At 40.1% G+C, this 24,268-nt stretch overlaps 1 protein-coding gene across 2 annotated transcripts in view; it reads right to left on the reverse strand.

Annotated features, from left to right (window-relative positions):
• Positions 1 to 24,268, reverse strand: part of LOC127415308 (chemokine-like protein TAFA-2) — a 186,564-nt gene that overhangs the window by 50,364 nt on the left and 111,932 nt on the right. The gene's annotated exons all lie outside the window — the stretch shown is intronic.

The following is a 24,268-nucleotide window of genomic DNA, read 5'->3' on the forward strand; positions in this document are numbered from 1 at the left end:
TGTAGTGACACTAGGGGTCACTCTTGGGAGCCCGAGACACCTCTGGTCTTTGATAAAAGGCCAATGAAAATTGGCGAGTGGTATTTGCATGCCACTCCCCCGGACATACGGGTATAAAAGGAGCTGGCATGCAACCACTCATTCAGGTTTTATGCTGAGGAGCCGAGACAAGGTCCGGCCATTTCAGCGGGTAGTTCAGCATTGTGACAGGAGGACACAACGTCTCGTTCCCTCCATCAGGGAACGGAGGTTACACAAGTAACCATGACGTTCCCTATCTGTCACTCACTCGACATTGTGTCGATGTAGTGACACTAAGGGTCCCTATACGAAACGCTAAAACTGGCTGAACTGTGTTTCGTGAACTGGCAGTGTATGGTGGGCAGACCACTGTGTGCCTTGTAGCCAGCACACAAGGTCGACACGTAACCTCCCCCAACATAGCGGACAAGTTGACTACCCAAAAGATAGAGACAGGCTAACCCAGTCGTGGCCTCTTTTCCCCCTCTCTTTTTTCCACTCCCTAAAAAAGAAGGGGGATTATCCGACTAGGCCACCAGGTCTAATCGGGGGGTGTCCCACCCAAGGGGAGGACACCGTGGAGACCACACCTCACCCAAAGAGAGGGGGGGATATTTAAGTGGAAAAATACGTCACGTGGTCTTTCCGACCATGTGGAAAGTCTTCAAGGTAGATCCTACCCAACGGGGGAGGAGTTACTACAAACATGGAGACTGGGGCAGAGGGGCTCTGCCCAAGGAAGACGCAGTTTGCCAACAGGGAAACAAATTAGCGGAAGATATAGATCGCACGGGGTTAGCCTTACAGGGAACCGCCACATGCGAAGCACCTACCCCAGAACAGGACTCTTAGTTAGTACATGTACTGGGCCAGCAGTGAGCCTCTCCGAAAACTCGACTGCCACAGGGCTCGGAGAAGTCAACCAGGGAACAAAGTTTGTGAACACTACTGGGAATTAATGGCACACGTCTTCAGCTCAAAAGGAGGTGGAAGGCGCTATGTGCAAGCGATACACCCGGTCGGCTACCCCGGGCTTATCCGCTTGTATTGCATGCCACTACCTGGGACGAAACCGGTTCCACCCAGAGGTTGTAGAACCTTGCAAAGGTGTTGGGTGTTGCCCAGCCTGCTGGTCTGCAAATGTCTGTTAGAGAGGCACCCCTCATTCAGGTTTTATGCTGAGGAGCCGAGACAAGGTCCGGCCATTTCAGCGGGTAGTTCAGGAGGCCGCTACACCCCTGGTAGAATGGGCTTGTAGCCCTACCAGGGGTGACATGTCCTGGGAGTGATATGCCATAGTTATGGCATCAATGAGCCAGTGGGCGATCCTCTGCTTAGAGACATCGCTTCCTTTCCGCTGTGCACCAAAGCAGACAAAGAGCTGCTCAGAGATCCTAAAGCTCTGCGTGCGATCCAAATAGATGCGTAAAGCGCGCACCGGACACAGCATCGACAGGGCTGGGTCTGCCTCCTCCTGGGGCAGTGCTTGCAGGTTCACCACCTGGTCCCTAAAAGGGGTCGTGGGAACCTTGGGCATATAGCCCGGTTGGGGTCTCAGGATCACATGAGAGTAGCCCGGACCGAACTCCAGGCACATTTCGCTGACAGAGAACGCTTGCAGGTCTCCTACCCTCTTGATGGAAGTGAGCGCAGTCAGGAGGGCAGTCTTCAAGGAGAGTGCCTTAAGCTCAGCTGACTGCAAAGGCTCAAAGGGGGCTCTCTGTAGACCCTGAAGAACTACAGAGAGGTCCCATGAGGGAACGAGGCGCAGTCTGGAGGGATTCAGCCTCCTGGCACCTCTTAGGAATCTGATGATCAGGTCATGCTTCCCTAAGGACTTACCGTCGACTGCATCGTGGTGTGCTGCTATGGCGGCAATGTACATCTTCAAGGTGGAAGGGGACAGCCTCCCTTCCAACCTCTCCTGCAGGAAGGAAAGCACTGATCCGAGTGTGCATCTCTGGGGGTCTTCCCATCGGGAAGAACACCACTTAGTGAACAGAGGCCACTTAAAAGTCATACAGGCGCCTCGTAGAGGGGGCCCTAGCCTGAGTGATCGTGTTTACCACCGCTTAGGTCTTCCGTGTCCCATCCAGGGGCCAGACATGGAGATTCCAGAGGTCTGGTCGCGGGTGCCAGATGGTGCCCCGTTCCTGAGAAAGAAGGTCCTTCCTCAGGGGAATTCACCGTGCTGGGGAATGGGAGGTCCGCGGGGGATTCCCGGCGGAGGCGGTCCCATTGGGTCCCTAAATCGCCCCCAATGCTAGCTAGTGGGGCTCCCAAGAGTGACCCCTAGTGTCGCTACATCGACACAACGTCGAGTGAGTGACAGATAGGGAAATGTAGTTATAGTAATGTTCATTCAAGACTAGGTTGTTTAAAAGTGTTTAGATGTCATAAGATAGCATTGTATGAGGAACAGGGTAAAAGCAGTTTATGAACTGATTATTTGCTGTTTTACTTTGTGAAACAACAATGATTTGTGTGAAAGGGAAAAAAAAAGTCGTTGTTGTTGCGCCTTTAGTTATCACTTTAGTTATCACTTCACTAGAAAATACAGCGATACATACAACAAGCCAAGTAAAAATAATTTGTAGGTATATTAACGTGATTCTAGAGACCAGGTTGAATTAAAAAAAAATAAAAATGTAATTCAATATTTGTGTGTGCTTTGTATTTTTATGATTAGCATTAGCATGTCCAAACAAAATCTGTGCACGAAAACCAACACAGAAAGCTCCACAGAATTGAAACTCCTTTAAGTTGCAGATTTCAACACATCCCCCACTCATTGCATGTTTGTTTATTAAATATTTATATTAATTTGATTTGAACAGTGAAGTAAACTCAGGTCTGTTTAACAAATATTATTATTATTTTTAAAAGAATTCTGCAGAATTCCCCCCAAAATTAGTGCCAGAAATGTGAAAAATTCTGAAAATTCCATTAACAACAACAACCTGAACAACATGCAAGCATCAAACTCTGCTGGAATCAATTGTCAGTTAAGTCTCCTGTGAGCTTTACGCAAGGAGTGCTATCAATTTGGAAAGCAGAATGTGGCATTCCTATGTACAGCATTCCAAACTAGTCCAGGTTCTTTCTCTGTTAGTATGCACCTACCTATGTATCAGCTCACTAGGTTTAAGAACATAGCTAATGTGTCATTTGTGTGCTGTGGTGTGCATGAGATATCTGAAAACACAGGGGTGAATAAGAGAGTATTTTTGTGGTAAAGGCAACAATCCCATAAGACTAAAGTAAAATATGTCAGAACAGGCAATATTAGGCCATCGAAACAGCCTGAACAGTTGTTGTTGTTTACTGTTTTCCCTAAGCAGATTTCTCTCATATGTAATTATGTGTCAGTTTTGAAAATCTGTACTGTTGGGATAAAAAAAAATTACTTCTCTTGCACAGAAAGTGTTCCCAGAATGTGTCATAAATATAACTGTGACAGATGGCGAGATTGTGCTATTAATGACATCACTTCCTGTGCCGATGCACCTAAGCAACATTAAATATCAAAATAATGCAAAAAGGAGATGAACTGTGGATTCTGCTTCTCTATGGCTCTCTCGCTCTCTCTCTCGCTCTCTCTCTCACACTGCCTCTCTCTCTCTGCCCAGCAAGAGTATTATGTAATATTAAAGTCGGATTAGGGATTAGTATTTTAGTAGCATTTGTGTTTTATTTAAAGTTCTAATATTAAAGGACTATCAAAAATAAACCCCATCTTAAGCATATTACTCTCAAACATTTCAGATCACTGCCATGTTGGGGATATTTATTCTCACTTTCTGTCTGGTTTGTGTTTTGTGTCTTTCCTGTAGTGATAGACCGTTGAGCAGCTGCCACACACTGGCAGCGAGAGGCCTACGTATACAGTGCTGCAGGTGAAGCAATCTGCTCCGCCGCCCTCTAATCTGCTAATCTGTTCAAACGTGCTGTCCTCTAGCATATGCTCTCTTTGGAAGAGTGTGGTGTTAGATCAATTAAGCCCTGTAGCAGGAGACAGGAGATCATCCCTGCCTGATAACTGTGAAATGGAGAGGTAAAATGACCACTGACCAGAAAATCTACCAGCACATTGCCCTAGCCTTTTTTTCAGACTCTCTCCCTCTCCCTCTCTCTCTCTCTCTCTCTCTCTCTATCTCCCTCTCTGTCTACATCACAGCATCATCAGCACTGACATTAATTATAGACCATCGAACAGTGAGAAAAAAAAGCCCTATCCATCCATCAAAGACAGATATACTAAGGATATGAGACATATTGTGAGTGTGAGACATGCTAAGGATGTTAAATATATACACATGCTTCATCTCTTTAATCCCACACTAAAATTATTACTGACAGAGAAAGAAAGGAGACACAGAAGACAAGGTTAGAGGTAGGGTTTGATTGATACTAAAATCTTGGCTTTGGAATGATAAGAGCCTCTGGTACCTCTGTCTCGATACTAAATCAATACCTTTGTAAACAAATGAACAGCCTCACATGACTGATGCAATTAAACTAGGATTGTCAATAGATTCAATAATTCAATGTCAATGGGGGCCTGGGTAGCTCAGCGAGTAAAGACGCTGAGCTACCCACTACCACCCCTGGAGTCACGAGTTCGAATCCAGGGCATGCTGAGTGACTCAGTCAGGTATCCTAAGCAACCAAATTGGCCTGGTTGCTAGGGAGGGTAGAGTCACATGGGGTAACCTCCTCATGGTCACTGTAATGTGTGGTTCTCACTCTAGGTGGGGTGTGTTGTGAGTTGTGCGTGGATGCCGCATAGAATTGCGTGAAGCCTCCACACGTGCTATGTCTCCGTGGTAACGCACTCAACAAGCCATGTGATAAAATGCACGGATTGACGGTCTCAGATGTGGAGGCAACTGAGATTCATCCTCTGCCACCTGGATTGAGGCAAGTCACTACGTCACCACAAGGACTTAGAGCGCACTGGGAATTGGGCATACCAAATTGGTGAGAAATGGGGAGAAAAATAAATAAATATAATACAAAATAAATAAAATAATAAAAAACAATAAAAACAATAATTAATCACCTACTTTTCTTGAAGTGACACATGCAGTAGGATATACAGTATGTGCATATAGGCCAATAATGTAAAAACTGGTAACCTGCAATTGTTCCATTAAGGAGATGTTTCTGCCTAACCCTAATTTAGTTTTGTTGGTGTAACCTATTGTATTCAGGTTGATTCAATGATGTTAATTCATATTTTTGGCTTGAATCAAACAAGTTAATTTAGATGTTACCACGTGAAGCCCATTTTTAGGTTAACATTTTTTTTCAGTGAATATAAAAAATGCTGTTCTATATAAAGACACTGAACAGAGGAAGATTTCTGCAACAATGTTCACACAGACTCTATATTTCTCAAACCCTATTACAACACAGGAAATGCAAACACTGAATGCAAATCTGCAATAGTTAAATAATATAACAACTTTGCCCTCACTTACATATGCAGTAAAGATGCTTTTGACACTGTCTTGATGTTTTTGATGGTCTGCTCATTATTGTTGTAAAAAAGTAGTGTATTTTTTACTTGTTGAGCTGTGATGATAATTAAATATCAGCTTTCAAATAGTGCAAATTATATATATATATATAAATCTCATCAGATTTTTATTAAACATCCCATCTCGATTTTATTTATACAGTTGATAAATTACAGAATGAATATAATGTTAAATTCTGTAAATGCTTTAAAAAAACATAATAATTTAATCTCATGCATCAATGCATTAACTTTTAAGTGTCACTTCACCCTGCTTGAAATCCCAAACTGTGCTGAATAGCAGCACATTGTTTTCTGGTCAGGTACCGAAATGAGGATATTGTGCTGCATTACATTTTTGATACAGTGGTACTTTTTTTTTTACTAATGGTATATTATGCAACCATAAAAAAAATACAAATAAAAAAACAGGAAATTGTTGTTTTTGAGAGCATCTTTCCAGTCAACAAATTGCAGACAGGTTGTAGCTTTCGGGAATATTCTGAAATGTCAGACACACTGATAAAATGGATAAACCCAGGTTGTCTGATTTAATAAATAATATTATTTGTGATCTACACAACAAATTGTATTCTCTTCTAAACAGGTTTTTTTTTTTTTTTTTCATGTAATTCCCAAAAATGTGCACTCTACAAGATTCAACTGTATAGGGTGACTGTGAACCAATCAAGTACGTTCAACAACAGTGCAAAAAATATTTTTGCAGCTTGTTTAATTTACTTAAAATAAGATAATGCAACAAAATTCTTGAAAACATTTTCACAACTCAATTTTATTACATTCAATCTACTCACATTTTAAATGGAATTTTACTTAAAGGGATAGTTCACCCACAAATGAAACTTCAGTCATTGTTTACTCACCACTGTGTTGTTATAACCCCCTATTAATTTCTTTATTTTTTTCTTAACACAAATGAAGGCATTTTTTTAATAAATATGTTGCTCAGTGATGTCATACAGTGGTAGTTTATGGTGACCACCTCTTCAAGCTTCAACAAGGATGCAAAAGTATAATTCAGAAGTGCAACAGAATACTCAGTCCCCACTCGCGAGATACGCCATTCAAGCTGAAACCTGTTTTGCTTATCTAAAAAAGGTCCACTACAGTGATAGTAACAACTGAACACAACACAGCTGCACACAAACCAGAGAACTGAACTTACAAAACATGTCGGAAGAGTTTGCTGAAGAGGAGATGCATTTCTATGCCCAGCCTTATTTGTTTGAACTGGAGTACTCAATTGAACAGAGAGATATGGAGGAGGCTGAGGCAGCCACAGTCACATGTCCTAACCAGATGGCAATCGACATGCGATAAAAGGTATCTTTTTTATGTTAATCAGAGTTTTTGTCCTAACCAGCCACGATGAGCGATGGGACATTCTGTCGATTGCTTGGTTTCTATTTGCAGCCTCACACTGTGCAACCTCGTCCACTGTGAACTGGCACCAGTCCAAAATCTTTCTTATAACAGTATATTGAAGCTCACTAGTCAGTTAAAAACAACTTCATTTTTGTCAAGGGTGTCACACCTACCGACTGTTCTGCTGAAGTCTTGCTCTCTTCAGTCAGAGTTTTGTCACACACACACACACACACTCACACCTGTTAAGAATGGAGAAGATGTGACTGACATTCCCACTCCCTCCGCTTTTCTCTCTGGTTCTTCCAGTTCATTTTCAGTAAGTGAAACATCCAAAACCTCCACTGTGGTCAAAGAACACTGCGGTCTCCTGTAGTCTCTGTCTGTAGCTTCTGAATGTGTATGTGTGGCTGCCTCAGCCTCCTCCATCTCTCTGTTTGATTTCCGAGTACTCCGGTTCGAACAAATAATATACTGTAAAAAAACAAATCCTGTTAAATTTATGGTAAATATGGTAACCACATTACAGGGTTTACAGGGTGTAATTTTGATGCCTGTATATTTTATGGTGCATTACCATTGTTTATATTATTAAATAATAAACTTGATATATTAACCTTCTGGAACTATAAAAATCTGCTTTTCACTTTATAATGTATTGTTAATTATAAAAGGGCACATGATGACATGAAGTTCATCAGTAGAGGCCCTTCCTGGAACATTGACCAATAAACATGTAGAGACAGTGCTCAGTGTCACTCACACAAACACTAAACACCATCAGGGTAATACATGTGAAATTAAAATAATGTAATAAACATTAAATAAACTACATCAATTATAAGACAGAACACCCCAATGTACATAACTGATATTAAAAATAAGAAGAAACATAACTATTCCCATAAAATATAATTAAATGAACTGGGACATGCAGGGAATTCTGGGAACTCCCGATTATTGTTTTTTACCATAATTTTAAAAATTGATTGTATATTGTAAGGTAACTACCCGTTAACCAATTAACGTTTTTTTACTGTAGCATTTTTACGGTCTTTTACCGTTAAAATTCTGAAAAAAATTTTACAGTGTAGAAATGCATCTCCTCTTCAACTTTAAACTCTTCAGACATGTTTTGTGAGGTCTCTTCAGACATGTTTTGTGAGTTCTCTTCTCTGGTTTGTTACTTAAGTCTCTTCAGACATGTTTTGTCAGTTCTCTTCTCTGGTGTCACGTGTTGTATGGATGAGGCGAGAGAGCGGGATCAAAATGCAGCTATACTTTAATTGACAATGACAAGAAGGTGAGGATACACAGAAGACGATGACTTACATTACAAAACAAGACAGTCGTTGGGGTTAACATAAATAGGATAGGCAGGCGATCCTGTGGCCAAGGAGGAGTCTGGGAGTGATCAGGAGGCCAGGGAGGTAACCATAGGACAGGGATAGAGTCAGGAGGCCTGGGAGGCAGCCGCAGAGCAGGGACTGGGTCAGGAGGCCTGGGAGGCGGCCACAGGGCAGGGACTGGGTCAGGAGGTCTGGGAGGCGACCACAGGGCAGGGACTGGGTCAGGAGGCCTGGGAGGCAACCACAGGGCAGGGACTGGGTCAGGAGGCCTGGGAGGTGGCCACAGCACAAGGACCGGGTCAGGAGGCCTGGGAGGCGGCCACAGGGCAAGAACCGGGTCAGGAGGTGGAGTTTCTGTGGTAGATGGTGAAGTCATGGAAGACTCTGAGGGCGGAGCCGTGGAAGACTCTGAGGGCGGAGCCGTGGAAGACTCTGAGGGCGGAGCCGTGGAAGACTCTGAGGGCGGAGCCGTGGGAGGCTCGACGAAGGCAGGCGGGGCCGAGGGAGGCTCAACAAAGGCAGGTGAAGCCATGAGGGGCTCGAGGGGTGAAGCCATGGAAGGCGGAGCCATGGAAGGCTCCAGGGGTGAAGCCATGGAAGGCAGAGCCATGAGGGACTCAAGGGGTGAATCCATGGAAGGCGGAGCCATGGGATGCTCAAGGGGCGAAGTCATGGAAGGCGGAGCCATGGGAGGCTTGAGGGGCGAAGCCATGGAAGGCAGAGTCATGAGAGGCTCGAGGGACGGAGTCATGGAAGGTGGAGCCGTGGGAGGCTTGGGACTAAGAGCCATGGATGACTGGGAAATAACTCCTGTGGTCGTGAGCATGGGCAGAGACTGGGGAACGACCTCTATGGTCGTGAGCACTGAAAGAGACTGGGGAGCAACCTCCGTGGTTGTGAGCATGGGCAGAGACTGGGGAACGACCTCCGTGGTCATGAGCATGGGCAGAGACTGGGGAACGACCTCCATGGTCATGAGTACAGGCAGAGACTGGGGAAAAGGTGTCCTTTTCCTTCTCCTCCTTTTCCGGACAGCTGGGAGCATAGTTATGGGAACGGTCGAGGCTACAGGCATTGGCTCTGGGATGGTCGAGGCTACAGGCATTGGTGCTGGCTCGTTAATCGTGGCAGGCATGGGCACTAGCTCGTTAACCATGGCAGGCATGGGCACTGACTCGTTAACTGTGGCAGGCATGGGCGTTGGTTGTGGCCCGGGGTTCCCACCATAAATACCAGTGTACGGGGGAAATATCACCTCCGTGGTCGCTACCGCAGACTGCATCGGGGAATCAACCACCGGAGCTTGGAGACGGTGAGCCCCCCCCCAAAAAAAATTATTTATGTGGAATGTATGGAGAGGAGTTACCTTGGAGACAGGGGTCATGGAAGGCTTGGAGCAAGGAGCCGTGGAAGGCTTGGAGAAAGGTGCCGTGAATGGCTTGGAGCAAGGAGCCGTGAATGGCTTGGAGCAATCGGCCTCATCTTCCCTTACCACAGTGAAGGGTGAGCCACAGAGTTGCAGAGCCACCTCCACATAGTCAGCCAGTGTCCAGTGAGGATCCGCCGGAGGCATCAGTTCCTTCAGTGCACTATTCAGACCAGCTCTAAAGTAAATCACCAGAGAGCGGTCTTCATAGTGCACTAAATTCGCCAGGTGGAGAAACTCACGGACATGATCCTCAACTGGACGGTCCCCTTGCTCAAGGAGCAGGATGCTAACTGCAGGCGGTAGATCCATTTAGTTTGGGTCAGTTCTTCTGTCACGTGTTGTATGGATGAGGTGAGAGAGCGGGATCAAAGTGCAGCTATACTTTAATTGACAATGACAAGAAGGCGAGGATACACAGAAGATGATGACTTATGTTACAAAACAAGACAGTCGTTGGTGTTAACATAAACTATGCTATAACTAACAATGAACAAGAACTGACAAGGATGGAACTGAACTAGAAGGTATATAAACACATTGTGCTGATGAGGGAATGGAGAACAGGTGGCTGTGATGAGGACCAGATGGCAGTGATGAGGGCAGTGTATTCTGGGAAATGTAGTCCGGGGAAAAAAGAAGACAGAGGATGAAAACCACTTCAAAATAAGAGTCCTAGGAAACACGGTGACTGTGGCATCTGGTTTGTTACTATCACTGTGGCAGACTTTTAATAAAAACAAAATTATTTTCTGCTTGAACACCTCATCTCATGAACAGGGGCTGTGTATTCTGTTGCTCTCATGCACTCTCATTAACGTGCACAGGAATCAATTGTCGGTGAAGAGTTTCACTAAATAATACATTTGATTTTGGTTTGTTTCTCACCAAACCTTATCATATGCCTTCAGAACAAGGCATGGGTCACATTCAATTATTTATTAGACTTCTAAATTATATTTGTGTGTCATTTTTGAAGCTTGAAGAGGTGGTCACCATAAACTGCCATTGTATGACATCACTGAGCACAAAATGTTTTCAAAATGTCTCCCTTTGTTTTGAGAAAAAAGAAAGCAAGCCATATGAGGTTATAACAACACAGGAGTGAGTAAACAACAACTGAATTTTCATTTTTGGGCAAATTTGTCTCCATCTGTGTTGAGACTTCATGAATAATTTTTGTTGACATAACTGAAACTGGGCAGGGGATTTGTAGTTCCCAGCATGCTTTGCGTGGAACTTGAAAGGGAGAGTAAACATTTTGAAATTGAGTGTTATTTTTTGTGTTTTTGAGCAAGATGAGGAAATGGGGAGACTTGATAGTGTTTAATGTACAGTTATTTGGGATTTTGAAAGGTGGAGCTTTTGCTATAGGTTGAGGACGGGTTCACAAAGAACATGCTTTACTCAAGGAGCAATTATCACTTAACATTTAGCATGCTAATGTATGCTATTGCTACATAAAGTTTTGCTAACTAGCATAACCTGATTATAAAAATCAGTGGTGTGACAACAAGATTATGTTAAATGAAAGAAATTAATCATGTCAGGAACACATGTAAAATCACTGAGGCAACTTATGCAGAGTTTACACTACACGATTTTAGGCCCGATTTTCACTCGCTGACAGTTTTGTGGAGATCGCCAACAAAAGCCCAAATCATAGGCAAATCAGAGCTCGCTCCTGTGAGCGACAAACACAATGTATGAATTATCAAAGATGCGATCTGAGAGAAGCGCCGACGCGTCGCCGATGTCAGTGAGATATCTCACAGCTACGCCTGAGTCAGCTCCATCCCATGTCACAGCCACCTCTGTACTTCATCGTCTTCGTCTGCCTGTCATTGCCAGCATCGTTACATGTGTTCACCTCTGTTGCCGAATCCTCGTGTAATTTGAAAACCCTACGACTTCCATGACAAGACAGACAGTTGTGTAATATGAACGATACCACAATCCGACGTCTTTGAAAGTCGTCTAGTGTGTAGGAGGCATTAATTTAAAAATAGCTTTATTCCATTATGTTGAAATTATGTGTTCAAATTAAGTTTTCTGACAAAGAATTAATTAACTAAACCAAGAAGAAACAATTATTTTGATGTAACTTGATTCATGTGGAACCGATTTACACGATTAAATCATGTAAATTCAAAGCATCTTTGTTGTGTACTGTAAAGGTCTGTGGGAATAGAAAGGAGGTTTTCAAACTTTCTAGCTGTCAAAGTTTAGTGGAACATATCCATAGTTAATGTGATGAACTATACTGGTTATTCTGCTAGGACCCCTTTATGACTATCAAGTGGTAAGTGGCACCAAACATCCACAAATAATGAATATCATATTTCTGTAAATTTTGGTCCTGCACAACCCTAGAGCAAATGGTTGTCTTTTTGAGAGTATCTTTAGCTGTTTTAGTAGCTAACTGAATGCAGATAGGTTAAAGCTTTCTGGAATATTCTGAAATGTCAGACAGAGGCTTGTGGGAATAGACGCAAGAAGAACATGCTCAGACCTGAGTATCACGTGACCTTGCTGCTGTGGTCAGACCTCTACCAATAATCCAGGGGTCAGTGTTCCCTCCTTCTCTGCCTGACCCACATTTCCACACCTCAGTCAAAATCCCACTACAAACAGCCAACTCTCAAACAAATATTCTCCAATACACTTCAAACCCTTGAGAGAACTGTCGCAGACAAACAGTAAAGAAAAAAAAATGACATTGTGATGGCTGTTCAATCCTGCTGAAGCTGAAGATGTTATTCTTTGTCTCCAATTTGAGAGGAATGGAACCTTTCCCCTTTCCTGTCATCCTGCGCTTCAGTGTTTCTTCCTCCTCTACGCTCTCATCTCTTCCTCATTTCTGTCTTGTCATCCCAAGTCTCATCAAATGTCTATGAGTGCTGCCTCCATCTGCATCTTGAAATACATATCTGTGGTGTGACCGATCTCCCTCAGGTCCTGTGACAGGGTCAGCACTTTTATACAGAACCCTGATGAGACCACTCTGTGAGAATGTGACGGGAAATGTCTCAGTAGACGCTGCTCTCTGTCTCTCTCTCTTTCTCTTTCTCTCTCTCTCAATTGTATGTTTCACCACTCTCCTAAGTTTACCAAAGGTCTTTAGAAATATTTGGAAACTTTAGTCACACTTAAAAATGTCTTTGCATTACATAAAATATCAACCCAAGTGGAATTTATTGTGAAGAAAGAGAGCAAACGCTCAGTTTTAAAGCAAAACATTTAAAAAAGTTTCATATAAACAAACAATAAAATGAAATGAAAAATATTTCAACACTTTCTGGTTGTCAATAATTTGTGAAACATGTCCTTAGTTAATGTGATGAACAACACCTGTGGTTGTGGCTGCTATAAAACCTGTGTGAACTTGAGGGGAACTGACTTCATAAATTCACTAATAACCACCTTGGTTAAAATAATTTGGTTAAAAGTAATTGCCTAAATGGCTCAGAAAAGTTAAGTTAGTTCTGAGAAAAGGTATAGCATTATTTGATTGCAGATGCCACTTTCCTTGATATTTTCTTTTCTAATGTATTGAAGTTCATACATTTAAGTATGGCTTAAAGGGACCAGATGTGTATGATTTTCTTTCTTCTCCAGAACATAAAAAAGAAGAATATTTCAGTTCTGTAGGTCTATACAATTGAAGTGACTGGGTACCAAAATGTTTAAGCTCCAAAATCAGAATCAGCTTTATTGCCAAGTATGCTTACACATACAAGGAATTTGTCTTGGTGACAGGAGCTTCCATTGCACAACAATACAAAACAGCAACAAGACATAGATAATAATAAAAAAGAATTAAAAATTGAATAAATAATAAAATAATAATAATAATAATAATAATAAATAAAAATTGAATAGAAAATAAAGTATATATAGAATACACAATAATATATATATATATATATATATATATATATATATATATATATATATATATATACACACACACACATACATACACATATATGCATATATATATATATATATATATATATATATATATATATATATATATATATATATATATATATACACATACATACATACATACACATACACACATACACATACATAGATACATACACACATACATACAAACATACACATAAGTAGTGCAAATCTAATACAAATCTGTTATATACAGTGCAAGGGAATGTCATGGCAGAAGAGGTTGGATGTGCTGGATAAATATAAAAAGACTAAACTGTGTATTGCACATAATTATTGCTCAATGGGGCAATTTAACTGTTCATGAGATGGATAGCCTGAGGGAAAAAACTGTTCCTGTGCCTGATGGTTCTGGTGCTCAGAGCTCTAAAGCGTCGGCCAGAAGGCAACAGTTCAAAAAGGTAGTGGGCAGGGTGAGTGGGGTCCAGAGTGATTTTTACAGCCTTTTTCCTCACTCTGGAAGTTTATAGTTTTTGAAGGGAGGGCAGGGAGCAACCAATAATCCTCTCAGCAGTCCGAACTGTCCTTTGTAATCTTCTGATATCTAATTTCGTAGCTGAACCAAACCGGACAGTTACTGAAGTGCAGAGGACAGACTCAATGACTGCTGAGTAGAACTGTATCAGCAGTGCCTGTGGCAGGTTGAACTTTCTCAATTGGCGAAGGAAGTACAACCTCTGCTGGGCCTTTTTCACAATGGAGTCAATGTGTCCCACTTCAGGTCCTGTGAGATGGTAGTGCCCAGGAACCTGAATGACTCCACTGCTGCCACAGTGCTGTTTAGAATGGTGAGGGGGTCAGTGTTGGTGTGTTCCTCCTAAAGTCCACAATCATCTCCACCGTTTTGAGCATGTTCAGCTCAAGGTTGTTTTGACTGCACCAGACAGCCAGCTGTTTATCCACCCTTCTGTATGTGGACTCACTGTCATCTCGGATGAGGCCGATGACAGTGGTGTCATCTGCAAACTTCAGGAGCTTGACAGAGGGGTCCTTGGCGATGCAGTCATTGGTGTAGAGGGAGAAGAGTAGTGGGGAGAGCACACATCCTTGGGGGGCACCAGTGCTGATTGTACAGGTGCTGGAAGTGAATTTCCCGTTTCACAAGCTGCTGCCTGTCCGTCAGAAAGCTGGTAATCCACTGACAGATAATCCTCCACAAAGGGTCCAGTGATGTCCTTCAGGTGGGCCAACACCAGTCTCTCAAATGATTTCATGACCACAGACGTCAGGGCGACAGGTCTGTACTGCCATGCAAAGGCAAAAGGCCGTAACTTCGTTTTTGGTCGAAAATGAGTTATTGATATTTTTGAGACTTTCAAGACCTCCTTTATCATGGGGATAAGTATCTTGAGTCAATTCCATTGTTTTTTCGAGAAAATAATGGGTTGTCTTAACAGTAACTTCCAAAAGCCCAAGAGAAACCAAGGCAGAACTCCGTAACTCCAATTACCGCTCTTTGACTTTGTTTTGGAACGCTCAAATTGAGTTAGGGTACTCTGCCTTTGCTTAGCCGTGCGTCAAAAAAAGTTACTGTGCCGGCATGGAGTTACTGTACTCTGCCTTTGTTTTTACATTAAAGTTTACCACGTTTAAATTACGGTGTAGCCTGTGTACTGTCATACATCTGTCATTGAAGCAATCTGACACACACGATACCTGAATAAAAATGTAGTATACAAATATTGTTGGGTGTTTTTCTATAGCGTTTAAGGGAAAATGATGGTTGAGATGGCTTTGAAATGCCGACATAAAGGTCAAGGTAAGAAAGTGTGTAACACAAAAGATGCATTACACAAACTAATTAGACAGATAGATCGCAATCTACTTCATTTAGCTAGCTAGCAGCCTATAGCATAAATAGGCTACTCGGCTATCCAATAAATAGGCTACCAAACTGCTCCATATAACAAAGCACTGTAAACAAGCAAAGACTGGATAACTTGCCAGCAATAAGTAATCGTAAATATTCTCAATTTTTTATTTTTTTTTCATAATGCAGATTATTCAGTCAGTGCCAGCCTATCAGTGACTGCTGTCAACATCAGTGTCAGTGAGTCTGGGGCTGCCCACTAGTTGCACGAGTGTGGACTCGAATGCCATGACAGCGTAGCATGATCACACATAAAATCAGTAGTAACAGTTCGCAATTAAATCTGTCCTACCTTTTCTAGTAACCCGATAAAATCCATGGCAATGAACGTCATCGCAGATGTTTAATGCACAACAATCCACAAGCATTCTGATTTCTGAGCATTATTCTTACTTGCTGGCGTTCACATCAATCCACAAGTCGATCTTTTAGGCTAGACTACTTTCATTCAATTCAATGTAAAAGCACTTAGGCTAACTTATGTCTTGTATCCTTTTATGTTAGTGAACACTAAAATAAATAAATTCGTTTCAAAACGGTATCCAACCACATGTATAACTTTTTGTCTGGATGTCAGTTACGGTCAGATTCAGAAAAACAATAAATATAGTCACATACTCTATATTATAGTCTTTGAGACTGGCTAGTCCAGTCCACCAGTCAGAGAGCTGTGCACTGGAGCATGGTAGCTAAATTTAACCCTTGATTAACCAGCTGTGGCACTAACTTGTAGGCCTGTGGCTGTATTTATTATCTCTTAGTCCAATCCATGCATTTTAAATTTGTACATGATTTGTTATATCTTTGCATTCCATTATTAATTAAATTATTATGTTTACTCATTAGAAATATGCTTATCTTGTATTTATTCATATAATTAAGTGTCACCTATCTGCAGTCAACCTGTTAGTTTTGCTGCACACCAATTGAAGATATTCTTTACCGCTATGGAGGTATGTGTCATGTCTAATGTATTAAAAATGCCATCAGAATACAACCAAAGCACAGGATAGCAATAAGTACATGGCTATAAGTAATTGTAAATCATCCAAAATAAATGCCATGATCACTAGATTTTATACAGGTGTTACTATAATGATTTTGTAAATGGTGATCAGCAACAAAATATTGATAATGTGGAAGTTACTGCCTTTTACCTTGGCGTGAATTCTCACTTTTTGCAAACAATACAAAGGCAGAGTAGAGTTACTTCAAAATAGGGGTCAAAAGTAAAGTTTGAGCTCAAGATTTTTTTATGTAGATAAATTTCATTACTAAAACATCTAATTGCCAGATTTTCAGTGTCCTACCTATAATACATTTGGCTGGACAACTCAAAAACTTTAAAGTCATTTTTCTCAGTTCCACACTCTAGCGAGTTAAGGTCTTTTGCCTTTGTAGGGCAGTGTAGTCATTAAGTCCAGTGATTTTTGGTTTCTTTGGGACAGGAATAATGTTGAGCGTTTGAAGCAGCATGGGACTTTACACTGCTCCAGTGATCTATTGAAGATCTGTGTGAAGATGGGGGCCAGCTGGTTAGCACAGGATCTAAGACACATGGGTGAAATGTCATCTGGACCTGAAGCTTTCCTAGTCTTTTGTTTCCGAAAGACATGGCACACCTCTTCTTCACAGATCTTAAGTGCAGGTTGAGTATCAGGAGGGGGGAGGAGGGGAGGGGTTGCAGGAGGTGTTGGTGTGAATTGATGGTCAGAGCGGGTGTGGGGTGTGAGAAAGGGCCTTTCAAATCTACAGTAGAACACATTCAGGTTGTCAGCCAGTTGTTGGTCCACCACAGGGTTGGGGGTAGGAGTCCTGTAATTCGTAAATTGTTTCATGCCACTCCACACTGATGCAGGGTCGTTAGCTGAAAACTTGTTTTTCAGCTTCTCAGAGTATCTTCTTTTAGCCACTCTGATTTCCTTATTCAGTGTGTTCATAAAGGCACATAAAGGCAGCATAAAAGTACTCCAGTGGTTTAATCCATATCATCAGAAGAAATATGATAGGTTTGGGTAAGAAACAGATCAATATTTAAGTCCTTTTTTACTATAAATTGTAGTGCCCAGACATCTGCCCAGTAGGTGGTGATATGCATGAAGAATGTGAATCACCAAAAACATGAGAAGAAGAATGTGAAATATAGTAAAGATAGTAGAGATATATAGTAAAAAATGAATATTGATCTATTTCTCACCCAAACATATCATATTGCTTCTCAAGATATGGATTTAACCACTGGAATCATATTGATTACTTTTATGTGACCTTTATATGCTTTTTGGAGCTTTGACATTTTTGGTACCCATTCACTTGCATTTTATGGACCTACGGAGCTGAAATATTCTTCAAAAAACTTTGTTTGTGTTCAACAGAAGAGAGAAAGTCATACACATATAAGAATGGCATGAAAGTGAGTAAATGATGAGATACTTTAAATTTTTGGGTGAACTATCCCTTAAGTGTCCAAAAATTTTTTAGGGCCACTGTAAATGATCAAAATGCTTTTTTTTTCTTTTTTTTTTTTCTTCTTCTTCTTATTTTTAAAATAATATCTTTTTTAACTTTTGGCTTTTTAGCTACTTTTAAATGACTGGGAAAAGAGGGTAAAATAGGATTGGGAAATGACACAAGCCAGACTGAAATCACAGCATCATGTCATAGCATGTGTGCTAACTGCTAGGCCCCAGCACTAAAATCACAGCTTTTAAAATCCAATCCTTTCATTCTGTCTTAATCCACATTTAGTCTGTTCTCATGCCAGGATCTCCTTTACCAAAGACAGCTGGCCTAACAAGTGTAATTATATACTTATTACATTTGTATGTAGCTGTAATAGCTTTGTATATGCACTGCAACAAACACCATGTAAAAAAATAAAAAAATAAAAAAATAAAAAACTTAAGTTCTGCAGATTTAGTTCAACCATTTTCTTCATTATGCATCAGTCTCTTGTTACTGGTGATTGATGTATGTTAATTAATCTGATTGAGGACATCAAGGAGAGAATAATTACAGCAATGCGTTTCTCCATATTTCAAAAATAGAAATAGAAAGCAGCTATTCAGTACGTTGTCTCTGCAGAGAACCTAACATAAAAAAATAAAATAATCTATTAACAGCTTCGCAGGTTTGGTATGATAATGTTTAACACAGTTATATTAAAGTTCCTTTTCCCGAGCTCTCTCAAAATAGCACCTTAACACTGTGAGCACTGGAATCACATTTATCAGCATGTTTTATTACTTTATTCAAAAGGACAATGTGTCAGCACCTTTTCTCATGCTGAATTCTGCCTGAACACATGTTTGATTCTGCGGTAATCGGGACGCCTGATGGATAGGAAGCTGTTTTTGTTTATGGAGAGTGTGAGCTTTCTGCCATCTGCTTCGAGATTAAACATCACGCTCTGATGGAATAAATAAACAGCTATCAAGCTCAAAGCAACCTGCTTATGACACTCATAAATGCCCATTTTAAATCACTTACTCTAGTGAATTCATTAACACATACACTCATGAAATTCTCATTTGATCAATCCAAGGCAAGAGCGGTAAATATGTCCAGAACTGCTACAGGGTCTTGTTCTGTTCATTGACTTTGTACCAATTGGGTTATTTTCAGCAAATTATGAATTAAACTGCAAGTTGTTTTTAGCACCAAACAAATAATACTGTTGTTTTGAATAATCAAATACTACAGTCAAAAGTCCCTTGAAATCTCATGTCATTACAAGCCTATATTCTGTTATTTTTTTCTGTGAAACACAAAGGTGAAATTCTGAAGAAACTTAAAGAAGCTCTTGTCCATTCTACAACATTTAATAGTGACCATGTTTGTCAAGTTCCAAAAAGGAAAACTGTGTGCTGTATCCCAACTCGTATGTAGCCATATTATAGCATTATGTAAGGAACAGACCAAAATTTAATCTGTTATTCAATGTAAATCTTCCTCTTCATCAAATCTCTGAAATCTCATTTGCGTGCGTGATTAGATTCAAACATGGCACTTGAATCAAATAATTGATCAAAAAGCACTGGTTTTCGAGTGTGTCTTAACCGAACACGACATGCCAGTTCGAATAGGCAAGATGGTTAATGAGACTTGAGTGTTGCTGCAGAAGAGAACATTATTAATGAATAATGACTAAATTAACCACATTTTGGTCTGTTCCTCATACAAAGCTATTGTATGGCTTGAGAAGATGGAATATAGCACACAAATCAAATGGACTACTTTTATGGCGTTTTCTGGTCTCTTTTGAAGCTTTATAGCCATAGCTACTTTGAACTCGTCATTTCAAAAGAGCTGTGTAAAGATTCTTCAAACATTCTCCTTAATTAAGAGTATATGCGTCTGGAAAAAACATGGGGTTGAGGAAATAACAGAATTTTCATTTTTTGGGTGAACTATCCCTATAAGGGTCATCACAACATAAATGTTGACCTAATTGAAAATGAATGCTAATAATTAATCAAACAAGAGATATATTTAAATACTTTAAATACTGTGTATGCCTGTGTGCATTTGTGTAAAGGATATGTGAATGAACTGAGTCTTGGGAGCTCTGGGAGGGTATGATGCTGGTGTGACTTACATGTTTTATCCCACAGATGGAACAGAGCAGTGGGCATGAAAGTTTCAGATTTAAATCTGTGTCTCTCACACAGGCCATATGGGCACCTTGGATAGGCTGTGAACAGTCACAGGAGGAGCTAACACATAACAACAGAGAATCTTGCACTGAATTCACTCTAAAGTAAAGAGGAGTTAAGGGATTGTGAACAATTTTTTTTTATTATTATTATTATTTTATCTTTTGTCAGACAGTCTGAAATGGCCTGTCTCCTGAGTTATTATAAAGCACAAAGACCTCACAGACATAAAACAGAAAAAACTCATATACTGGTGCAGCTAACCACTGATGCAGAGAACTGAGATCTGATAAATCAGTGGCAATACAACAGCTACACACAACAGACACATATTACTATCTCATCTTTGTGTGAGTGTAAGTGTGTATGTGTGTGAACAACACTATAGAAATGTGTACTGAAAAATGTGATAACATCTATATTAACTGGTTTTAGTCAAGTATAAAATATCCAAAATTTAGTAACTGAAGTTAATTTGAACTGAATCAACCTGACATGTCAGGTTACACTAAATGAAAGTCATTTTTAATGATTAGATCAGGTAGAAATTGTACAAGGGAACAACTGCGCACATTAACTTTTTTACAGTGTTCTGTAGTTTTGTTTTGTTTTTGTTTTGTTGTGTATATATATATATATATATATATATATATATATATATATATATATATATATATATATATATATATATACAGTATATATATACTTATAAATACTGAGTGCAGAAGCTAATTTTCTTTGTGTTATGAAAGCTGAGTGTTAAATGACAGCCAAAACACAATAACTACTGCAGCGGGAAGACAATTAACAGCTTTTCCTAAAACTTTTTATATTGTTTTCAAATAGATTTTTGTTTTTTGTTTTGTTTTTTATATGCCATCCATACTTGCTAAAACATCCACAGTGACATCTTAAAGATCTGTGTGTGAACTTTATATAGATAGATAGATAGATAGATAGATAGATAGATAGATAGATAGATAGATTAAACAACCAAGTGGTTCAGTTTTGTGACACGACAGCAACATCAGTCAGCGAGGCGTGTGTGACAATGTGACCCTCACACACACTAAAACACAACCTATATCTCTTCATAGTTTCGATGTCACTGGTCCTACTTTGTGTCTTGTTTTAAGTGGGTAAGTTTAGGACATGTCAAAGAGACAGAGAGACTCATGTTTTACAGGGCAGAAGGGCACAGGACACCAGCAAACACAGTCTCTCTCAGAGGGCGGGAGTGCTCAGGACTGCAGTCATTTGCAAGAGCCGTATCGCTTCCTACGTTTCTTCTTTGACACCTTTCTCTGTTTCTCTTTCCACACCTCTGTCTCACTTGTTCTCTCTCTTTCTTTCTCTTCCTCTTTTTTATGTCCTTCACTGGCTCTCTGCAACCCTTCTCCCTGCTTTTTTTTTATGGAGAGGATGAGCCTCATAAAGAATGACCTACAGTAACAGTAAACTTCCTGGCTATATTCCCTGTGTAAGTATTTATGTGTGCAGGTGTGTGTGAGACAAATACTTCACTCTCATTTAGCTCATTGTCCCTGAAGCTTTTGCTGCTCATAGAGAAGAGTTTTGAGTTATTAGTTTTTCCCTCCCATTGGTTTAGTGTGTGTGTGTGTTCAGTCACCTTGCTCTGACCTGTTAAGCAGTAGTTTGTAATTAACTGATTATCTCTACACTTTTTCTTACCTCTCCTCCGCTCTGATTGGCTCACACTTTAAACTCCTGGAGTTCTTATCCAATCAATGAAATTTACAGCAATTCATTTAGCATGCACCTTTATCCAAAGTGCTTACAAATGAGAATAATACAAGCAAAAGCAATGAATCCAAGGGAGGACACAATACAAATACACTGTGAAAATGGTTTTAGTAACCTGAACAATTTATTAAGTACAAATATTAAGTAATATCAAAATTAATTGACAAATCATGCTCTATAGGATAACAAATGTGCTCTATGTGCTGCACGTTCTGAAACTGAACAGAAACTGAACTTCACACGATGAGTCATGTTGAGATTTTGATTCAAGCGGAATTCAAACATTACAAAAAAGGTTAGAGACCTAGAGCAAAATACAGTCAGGGGGCCCATAATTCCTAGCTGGGGACCTGCACAGTGGTCAGGACAGAAAAATATATACTGTAACTTGCCGGAAAAACAGCTTATCAGAATCAGTGCCATCTTCAGTGAATTAGAAACAAATGCTTAAGAAAAAAAGACTCATCTCATTTCACAAGAACTTTCTGCTAGACTTCTACATGACCCCAGAAACATCTGTGTCCTGTATTTCTTCAGCAGGGTATGAAATTAGCACCCACGACACACCAAATGTGCATACTTTTTGTGCAGTGGCGGTTGATTTTGGTCAACTGCCCACCACTGTGGGTGACGATCTTGGAGTAAAATGCCTTTAGACACAAAGACTTGTGCTTGAACAAAGATTTATTTTTACGTAGCAGTTCGTGTTTTGCATGCATTGTGAAAGCAACTCTGCTAGGGCTGCTTGCATCACCGTGACAAATGCCCCATTATCCATGTGACATAAATATATCAATTTGCGACCTTGCAAAAACTTGAAATCAATTCCTGAATTCTTTAATAAGTTTAGTAAATTTTAAGATTATTAGTAACTGTTTTGTGGATTCTTCATCCTAGGGATGTATATGTTTTCCATTTTTAAAAGACTTCTTGATATTGCGCTACACAACACATTGTTATGGCAATGGTATACACACAAGCACACACCAAAGACTCAGCGTAATGTTTTGTATTTGGTTGTGTTAATTCGCACACTACACAGGAGAGTTTATTAATGACAACATGGCAACAAACAAAATGAAAGAAAGGGCTGGCGCCTGTTTATGGGCTTTTTAAACATCAAGTTCCATTGCGCATTTGCTTATTTGCAGATTTAAGAACTAATTTTATATTATGTTGTTGATATAGCTAATTAATCTCATATATATGATTTGAAAATAGCGTTTCAAAATAGCGTTTGAAAAAGCATGTCAGTTCACCATGGATAAGCGCTTTCATTTCATGACATGCAGCTTAGGTGGGAAAAATCCTCACAATACTATATGACTGGATCATTTGAATGATCACTTGAACATCATTTGTTTTATTCAACAATGTTTTGCTTCTTCTAAAATATTGTCAGTGCATTGGTAATATCTTGCAGTGTTGTTTATTTCTCAGCATATTTTTTTTAACAATGTTTGAAATAAATTTTTTTCATTATCCTCATGGTCCCGTCTTTGTTAATGGAATCAAACAACACCTCAAACATTTATGTCAGTAATTTTGTTGACAAGATTCCACGTTTGGAAACATCATAACTCAAGTGAGATCCTCTCAAAAAAACGGACAATGTTGCTTTTTCCTGTCGAGAAAAAATCAAATGCATCTGATAATGGAAAAGCTTTAAGATCAAAATTGCGTGCAACACCTCCCTTGCCCCCCCAGTCACCATACAATACTGTTCACCGGCGGTGATTGGCCCTTAACAACAACGATGGTAAAAAAAAATTGCCATTGCAACAGCCCTAAACTCTGCAGTTCATTGTATTTTGACATTATAATTCTAGATATTTGTTACTGTATATGTTCCCGTAAAAAAGCAAAGGGCATGCAGAAACATTGGGACTTCAGGTGAATTGTCATGTGTAGTCATAATAATTCAGTTCAGCCTCAGAAATGGTGCTTGAACAAGAACCTCTTCCTACTGTTTGAACTGTGCATTGAAATGACCAATGAAAAGATGTTTAACAAGTATCTTGTAAGGTTGTTTATGAGAAACTCTCATTCTCTTGAAAAATAAGTTTTTTTTTTTTTTTAAGATCCGTGTTTTTCATCAGACAGCAACGATATGTTAATTTCTAGTATACATAGTACATACACTCACTGAGCACTTTATTATGAACACCTGTACACCTACATATTATTGCGATTATCTAATCAGCCAATCGTGTGGCGGCAGTGCAGTGCATAAAATCATGTAGACACAGGTCTGGCGCTTCAGTTAATGTTCGCATCAACCATCAGAATGGGGGGGAAATGTGA

Source organism: Myxocyprinus asiaticus, chromosome 24 (genome assembly GCF_019703515.2).
Source record: "Myxocyprinus asiaticus isolate MX2 ecotype Aquarium Trade chromosome 24, UBuf_Myxa_2, whole genome shotgun sequence".
Classification (NCBI taxonomy): Eukaryota; Metazoa; Chordata; class Actinopteri; order Cypriniformes; family Catostomidae; genus Myxocyprinus; species Myxocyprinus asiaticus.